Below are 8,453 nucleotides of genomic sequence, written 5' to 3' on the forward strand. Positions count from 1 at the left end.
ACTATGCATCCGCTACAAGACCATGGTGCTTGCCTACGGAGCTGTGAGGGGAACGGCACCTCAGTACCTCCAGGCTCTGATCAGGCCCTACACCCAAACAAGGGCACTGCGTTCATCCACCTCTGGCCTGCTCGCCTCCCTACCACTGAGGAAGTACAGTTCCCGCTCAGCCCAGTCAAAACGGTTCGCTGCTCTGGCTCCCCAATGGTGGAACAAACTCCCTCACGACGCCAGGACAGCGGAGTCAATCACCACCTTCCGGAGACACCTGAAACCCCACCTCTTTAAGGAATACCTAGGATAGGATAAAGTAATCCTTCTCACCCCCCCCCCCTTAAAAGATTTAGATGCACTATTGTAAAGTGGCTGTTCCACTGGATGTCATAAGGTGAATGCACCAATTTGTAAGTCGCTCTGGATAAGAGCGTCTGCTAAATGACTTAAATGTAAATGTATACACCTCCTGTGACTGCATCTGGGTCTTAGCCTGAGCCGTGATAGTACAAACTGGCCATGACTGACCCAGCAGATTCGGGCCAGCTCTGTTACGCTGTCTCCTTCCAAGGAGCCACCATTGGAAGACACTAGGAGTTACTGCAATGCCTTATGGAGTGTCTCAATACCTTGGCAGAACGCTTTCCTCCTCCGGAGCGCTACGCTGGAGATTCTGGAACCTGCTGGGCGTTTCTCTCCCAGTACTCCTTTATCTTCGAGCTGAAGCCATCTTCGTTCACCTCGGACCGCTCAAAGATAGCGTATTGGACAAGGCTGATGTCCAGGAGGGCACTCGCCTGGGCTACAGCTGAGTGGGAGCAACAGTCCACCGTTTGCCTCAGTCTGGAGGAGTTTGTGGAGGAGGTAAGTGAAGTGGTCGATTCTCCGTTGTCTGGGAGAAAGGCTGTTCGCTAGCTGCTCCAACTATGTCAGGACTCATGTAGTGTGGCAGACTACGCAAAGGATTTTCGTACGTTGGCGGTTGAGAGTGCCTGGAAACCAAAAACCCAGTTCAACGCGTTGCTTCACGGATTATCAAAGATGAGTTCGCAGCCTGGGAGCTGCCCATGGACTTCAACACCCTCATAGCCTTGGTCATCCGGAACAATGGGCGGCTAATGGAATGTAGGTGGGAGAGGGAGTGTGTTCCCTGATGCCCTCGCTCGTCCTCAATTTCCACCTCGCCTCCGGGGAATCCCGGAAATCCCAGAAGTCCACATTTCCGAGTGGATCCGATCACTAGGGCTGTCGACATATCTCCTCCAGAGCCCATGCAACTGGGCAGGGCTACATTGTCTCCTGCTGAGCGCTTACGCAGACTTAACAACAAGAGCTGTCTGTATTGTCTAGCTACGGGACATTTCTTATCTACAGTTGAAGTCGGACATTTACATAACCCTTAGCCAAATACATTTAAACTCAGTTTTTCACAATTCCTGACATTTAATCTGAGTAAAAACTCCCTGCCTTAGGTCAGTTAGGATCACCACTTTATTTTAAGAATGTGAAATGTCAAAATAATAGGAGAGAGAATGATTTATTTCAGCTTTTATTTCTTTCATCACATTCCCAGTGGGTCAGAAGTTTACATACACTCAATTTGTATGTGGTAGCATTACCTTTAAATTGTTTAACTCGGGTCAAACATTTCGGGTAGCCTTCCACAAGCTTCCCACAATAAGTTGGGTGAATTTTGGCCCATGCCTCCTGACAGAGCTGGTGTAACTGAGTCAGGTTTGTAGGTCTCCTTGCTCGCACATGCCTTTTCAGTTCTGCCCACACATTTTCTATAGGATTGAGGTCAGGGCTTTGTGATGGCCACTCCAATATCTTGACTTTGTTGTCCTTGAGCCATTTTGCCAAAACTTTGGAAGTATGCTTGGCGTCATTGTCCATTTGGAAGACCCATTTGCGACCAAGCTTTAACTTCCTGATTTATGTCTTGAGATGTTGGTTGCTTCAATATATCCACATATTTTTCCGTTCCTCATGATGTCATCTAGTTTGTGAAGGGCACCAGTCCTTCCTGCAGCAAAGCACCCAGACAACATGATGCTGCCACCCCTAAGCTTCACGGTTGGGATGGTGTTCCTCGGCTTGCAAGCATCCACCTTCCCCCATCATTATGGCCAAACAGTTCTATTTTTGTTTAAACAGGCCAGAGGACATTTCTCCAGAAAGTACGATCTTTGTCCCCATGTGCAGTTGCAAACTGTAGACTGGCTTTTATATGGCGGTTTTGGAGCAGTGGCTTCTTCCTTGGTGAGGGTCCTTTCAGGTTATGTCGATATAGGACTAGTTTTTCTGTGGATATATATATATATATATATATATATATATATATATATAATTTTGTACCTGTTTCCTCCAGCATCTTCACAAGGTCCTTTGTTGTTGTTCTGGGATTGATTTGCACTTTTCGCACCAAAGTACATTCATCTCCATCCTGAGCGGCATGAGGGCTGCGTGATCCCATGGTGTTTAAACTTGCGTACTATTGTTTGTACAGATGAACGTGGTACCTTCAGGTGTTTGGAAATTGCTCCCAAGGATGAACCAGACTTGTGGAGGTCTACAATTTTTCTTCTGAGGTCTTGGCTGATTTCTTTGGATTTTCCCATGATGTCAAGCAAAGAGGCACTGGGTTTGAAGGTAGGCCTTGAAAAACATCCACAGGTACACCTCCAATTGACTCAAACGATGTCAATTAGCCAATCCGAAGCTTCTAAAGCCATGACAAAATTTTCTGGAATTTTCCAAGCTATTTAAAGGCTTGGAGAAGTGAGTTCCATCGCTCCACCCCCTCCTTCCTAGGATACGTCATCGCTACAGGGAATATTCACATGGACCCTGACAAGGTGAGAGCGGTGGTGGATTGGCCTCAACCCACATCCAGAGTGCACCTGCAATGTTTCCTGGAGTTTGCTCATTTCTACTGTCGTTTCGTCTGGGGTTACAGCACCCTTTCTTCACCCCTCTCTGCACTCTCCCAAGGTTCCGTTCATAAGGTCTCCAGCAGCTGCCCTGGCGTTCTCAGACCTCAAGCAAAGATTCACTACAGCCCCAATCTTAATCCATTCAGACTCGTCCCGTCAGTTCATGGTGGAGTTCGATGCCTCGGACTTCGGAGTGAGGGCTGTCCTGTCCCAGCGTTCTGCCCAGGACCAGAAGCTGGATCCCTGCACCTTCCCTTCCCATTGTCTTAACCCCACTGATAGGAACTATAACGTGGGATATCGAGAATGACTCACTGTTAAGATGGCGTTGGAGTAGAGGCACTGGTTAGAAGGGGCGGAAGCATCCATTCTTTGTGTGGATAGACCATAAAAACCTGGAATGTCTCCGCAGCGCCAAGCGCCTCAACTCCAGGCAGGCGAGATGGGCCCTTTTTCTCACACAAAATTTACTTTTTTGTTTTTTGTAGCTCAGAGTTTGGCACAATACATCTTTGGGATGAATCAGACATAATTCTCCCACCCCATAACCATAGTGTGCATCGGGGGCTCAGTGGCACAGAATATACAGTATATCACTTGCTGATATCTCTACATTGAATAATTAAAGGTAGACTTAGTGTTATTGAGTTGCCATGACCAGCACTGCAGATATTGCAACGATCGCGATGCAAGACTTTGCATTCACACAGTCGCACGAAGGATCTGAGCATGTGCACTGGTTAGCTTCACGCAGCTACAACGTGGTAGTTACGGGACCAAAACAGCAGAGAAGTTAAGCCTTGTGCTTCAACACTCTTAGTTGCTATGGAAATTGACCCACTTCTGCTGTTCACTTTGTGCATCTATGTCATCGAGCTGAATCTACCTATAAAGGCTGTGACAGAGCAACAAAATATTTGCATATTCACCTATAAGTTAAAAACCCTTTAGGATAAGTTTGAGCTAAAACAAAAGATAACTTCAGACACTTAATTAATACAGCAGTCAATACACATAAGTGTATCATACCTGTTTGATACATGATGTTTCAAAATTGATATTTTCTCCTGAATATTAGGGACAATCGATAGAGTGACAATAGATTAAGTACCCATAGTTGGCTGAGCAACTAGTTAGGTGTTAAGAAGAGAAGCTGCCCAATTCCGATTGATTCTCACCCCATTGTCTTCTGACAATTATTACAACTTGCTATTAACCACGGCGTGCAGACAAAGGCGCCACACTATCTGTTGAAGACATTATTCTCTCCCTTCTCCTAGAGTTGAGATCCAACACAACGTTTCACTCTTACGCAATGATTTTTACTACCGTTTCACTTCACTAATTCCGTTTTTTTCCCCTTCTCATTGGCCTAATGATAAAAGCACGAAACCTCCAATTGCTTTATGAATACGTTTTGTACAAAGGCCATCAATACGATGGGAATTCCAGACTGAATTTGTGAAGCGAAACATTAGTGAAATGTAGCTTGATTCAGTTAGGATTTCGAGGCTAGCCGTTTCCCTGACTAATGCACTCATTCACTCCCATTCAATAATTCAAAACCATTAGATTGACTTTATTAGAAAGCTCTACTGTAACCTTCACTTGTCAGCCACGGTTGAAACAACCACTACACCGTCCACCAAAAGCAGCATTTTAAAGAAGTAACTATTTGTACCAATTCAATGATTATTAAACACAGTGGGAGTGAATGAAAACCTCGGAGGTAGAAGACAGGACAATTAAAACATGTGGCTTTTGTTTTGGGGTCCGAGTAGTAGAACACTGGCTGATCTTCTAAAAGTAGACCCCCATTCACAAATGACTTGCCAAATTGTTATCCAAAAATAGTTTGTGGCACTTAAACATCATTTTTACTTTGTGTTATGAAGTACATAGTGTATTTCTTACTTGGAAGCCCTGTGGTCCTCTCTTTTGACTTATCTTCCTTAACCTCCTGTCCTGCCACTGATTTCCACCCACCTCCTCTCTCTGCTCTGCTCCTGGGCTCTCCGCCTCCTCTGTCTGACTCTCGCCTCCCACCTCCTCTCTGTTTCACTCCTCCTGCACCTCTTCAATGTTCGCCACATCTCTCTGCTCTCCTCCTGCCTCCTCTCTCAGCATCTCTCCTGTTGTCTCCTCTCTCTACTCTCCTCCTGCCTCATCGGTCTTCATCTTTCCTGCCACCTACTCTTTCATCTCTTGTCCTCGGAAACAGAGGTCCATCCTGTTGAAACAATATTGAAAAATTAAAACCATAGGCTGTTATGTTATGAAATACAGTAGATTGTATGGATTCACTGTGTATTCGTCAATAATAGTTACTTCAGTGGTTACAAACACTGGCCTCCAGGTACCCCCAAAGCCAACTCCTCCTTTGGCTGCCTTTCCTTCCGGTTCTCTGCTGCCAATGACTGGAAAGAATTGCAAAAATCACTGAAGCTGGAGAATTATATCTCCCTCACTAACTTTAAGCATCAGCTGTCAGAGCAACTTAACCATCATTGCACCTGTACATAGCCCATCTGTAAATAGCCCATCCAACTACCTCAACCACATGTTTTTTTGTTTGTTGCTCCTTTGCACCCCAGTATCTCTACTTGTACATTCATCTTGTGCACATCTATCACTCCAGTGTTTAATTGTTCAATTGTAATTATTTCACCACTATGGCCTATTTATTGCCTTACCTCCCTAATCTTACTACATTTGCACACACTGTATATAGACTTTTATATTGTGTTATTGACTGTACGTTTTCCCATGTGTAACTCTGTGTTGTTTGTGTTGCACTGCTTTGCTCTATCTTGGCCAGGTCGCAGTTGTACATTTAGAACATGTTCTCTACTGGCCTACCTGGTTAAATAAAAAAAATAAAACCTTTGGGTAGTGTGTATGGAAAGTGAAGTAGCAATGGTGCATTCTTTCAGTAACTGTATGGATATAAAGCCATCAAGTCTCTATATAAAATGCTAATTTTAATGAGCAGGTCAACCTCAACACAGTGAAAACCCTGACACTACAGTACTCTCTGAAGTTAAATTACTGATGACCACAGTAATTAGGAAACATCTTAACTTGAGGCACACAGATTTATCTCTCATCTTCCTATCCTGTTTGGAATTATAGAAAGTGTGCATACAGTATATTTGATTTCAAACTATTGCAAGTGTAACAAGAAGACAACATAGCATTGGTAATATATTTAAAGGGGAAACTTTCAAATCGTTGGTTACCATTCATTTGACCATGGTTTAATGGCAGATATTTCTTCATGTAAAACATCTCGATGTGACAATACTCTCAAAGAGTATTGCATTTTGTCCAGTACTGCCTGGGCCCCTGCTGGTATGGTGTTGTAGGGGCACTCGTACTGTCCCGTTGTGTGGATCTGGAAGTATTGGATAGGTGTAAGCAACATGCTGGTGGCTCTATCTTGACTTCTGACAGGCCAGGTGGGATAAAGGAAATAATAATATATAATAATATATGCCATTTAGCAGACGCTTTTATCCAAAGCGACTCCAAAAACGTGTGCATACATTCTACGTATGGGTGGTCCCGGGAATCGAACCCACTACCCTGGCGTTACAAGCGCCATGCTCTACCAACTGTGCTACAGAAATCTCCTGGGTGTGATGTGCTGTTTTTGTATTTTTACATTGCTACTACACAGGATGTTTTGTTGTTGTTGCAAGCTCTCGCAAACCGCTTTCTGGGGCTCTGATCCATACTCTGCAAGACACATACAGCCGGGTAGCCAAGTACATGTGTACAATATATATAAAAACCACTACAAACACACTATCCCCTCTTAAGCACCTTAAATCTGCACTAACCAATACAAATACAGCCAGGTAGCTAAGTGCACGTGTACACAATATATAAAACCACTGGTAACTCTTTCCCCTGTTAAACACCTTAAATCTGCGACAACATTAGTCATCTAGTTAGCCAGCTACTGAATTTGTAGCTAGCTATTACAATTTAGACAACCTAGCTAAATAGCATTAAATTTTTGTGAAATAATAAACTAGTTAGCATCACATTCAGCTTTGCTTTTTCACTTCACTTCACAAAACTACAATTATGTTTTATAGAAAACTGACTAACTAGCTAGTTATCTATATTAATGTCTGACGGTCCATTCTCATCTACGATTTCTTCCCGTCTGAGTCTCTTCTAGCAAAAACGTAAACAAATCTTTAGGACCAATGAGAGTAGGGTTTCTGACTTCGGACGTAACGTGACCGGATATTCTTCCTTGCGACGTTGCCAGATCCATAAAACAATTTAAATTGTAGGTAGCATTTAAATACATTGGCTGGCTGAACATGTTGTGTGGTTGGATTTGATGGTAGAAAATATGTTGATAATGGGTGATTTATTTCCTTAAAATATCATATTTAATTCTCTGAATGGCACTCACACAATCCATGTCTCAACTGTCTCAAGGCTTAAAAAGTATTAATTAATCTGTCTCCTCTCCTTCATCTACACTGATTGAAGTGGATTTAACAAGTCACATCAATAAGGGGTCATAGCTTTCACTTGGATTCACCTGGTCAGTATTTTCTACAATGTAGAAAATAGTACAAATAAAGAAAAACCCTTGAATGAGTAGGTGTGTCCAAACTTTTGACTGGTACCTTATACATAAATGTTGGGACACCAAAAAAATGCAGTGTAGAACAGCGTTGACCATCATACATTGCTCCAATAACTTTCAAAGAATTGTTTTGAAGTTTGCCTGCGAAAAATGTATTTCCCTCTGAATTAAGTGACACAAATGTAGTCTTTTCACACAAATTAAGCCACAAAAATGCACAAATCTGCTGCACTACTTTTTGTATTTGCATGAATTGAGTGTGAGATTGTGTTGGAAAAACGTATGTTTCTAGTTTCTACAGCCCCCATGGAGGGTGGGGTTGAGGTTTAGGGTTGAACCAGGATGTGGACATAAATCTAGATTTAGGGTTGGGTCCGGTCAGGGTTTGCGTTAGGGTTGAGCCAGGAGTGGATATGAAGCTAGGTTTAGGGTTAGGGTTGAGGCTAGGTTTAGGGTGGAGCATAATTAACAATGAATCAATTAATTAATTTGCCCCACCCCTCACTACATTGCAGAAAGGTAGGCCTCACTTGAAGCCTGACCTAGAGTTAATGTGCTTTTGAGTGACATCAGCAGAACGGTTGAGGATAGAAAGACGCTCCCGATTAATGCAATCCTACACCTGACCATGTGAAATTAACTAATCAAGTGAAAACCAGGGATGGGGAGTAACGGATGCCATGTAACTAGAATTTTTTTCACTACCAGCAAAAATATTGTACTCAGAATAGGCTTTTGTAGGATACAGTCCAAGCTATGTCTTCCCATGGTGCAAATGCTGTCAGAATCCAAATATTATCCAATGTCTGTCAGATGTCTAGCCGTTCCAATTAATTTAAAACCCCTTGATCTTCAAGATTAACACTTGGAAATATATATATTAGTCAAAGTGTTTAACCTGAGCATAACCC

At 43.1% G+C, this 8,453-nt stretch overlaps 1 long non-coding RNA gene across 1 annotated transcript; it reads right to left on the minus strand.

Annotated features, from left to right (window-relative positions):
* Positions 1-2,357: 2,357 nt before the first annotated feature.
* Positions 2,358-7,106, minus strand: LOC118402660 (uncharacterized). The gene is made up of 3 exons (XR_004829526.2): positions 6,170-7,106; positions 5,259-5,347; positions 2,358-5,160 (listed from the first exon to the last, which is right to left on the minus strand). It is a non-coding gene; the product is annotated as an uncharacterized LOC118402660 (long non-coding RNA).
* Between the last annotated feature and the right edge of the window lie 1,347 nt (positions 7,107-8,453).

Source organism: Oncorhynchus keta, chromosome 24, assembly GCF_023373465.1.
Source record: "Oncorhynchus keta strain PuntledgeMale-10-30-2019 chromosome 24, Oket_V2, whole genome shotgun sequence".
NCBI lineage: Eukaryota > Metazoa > Chordata > Actinopteri > Salmoniformes > Salmonidae > Oncorhynchus > Oncorhynchus keta.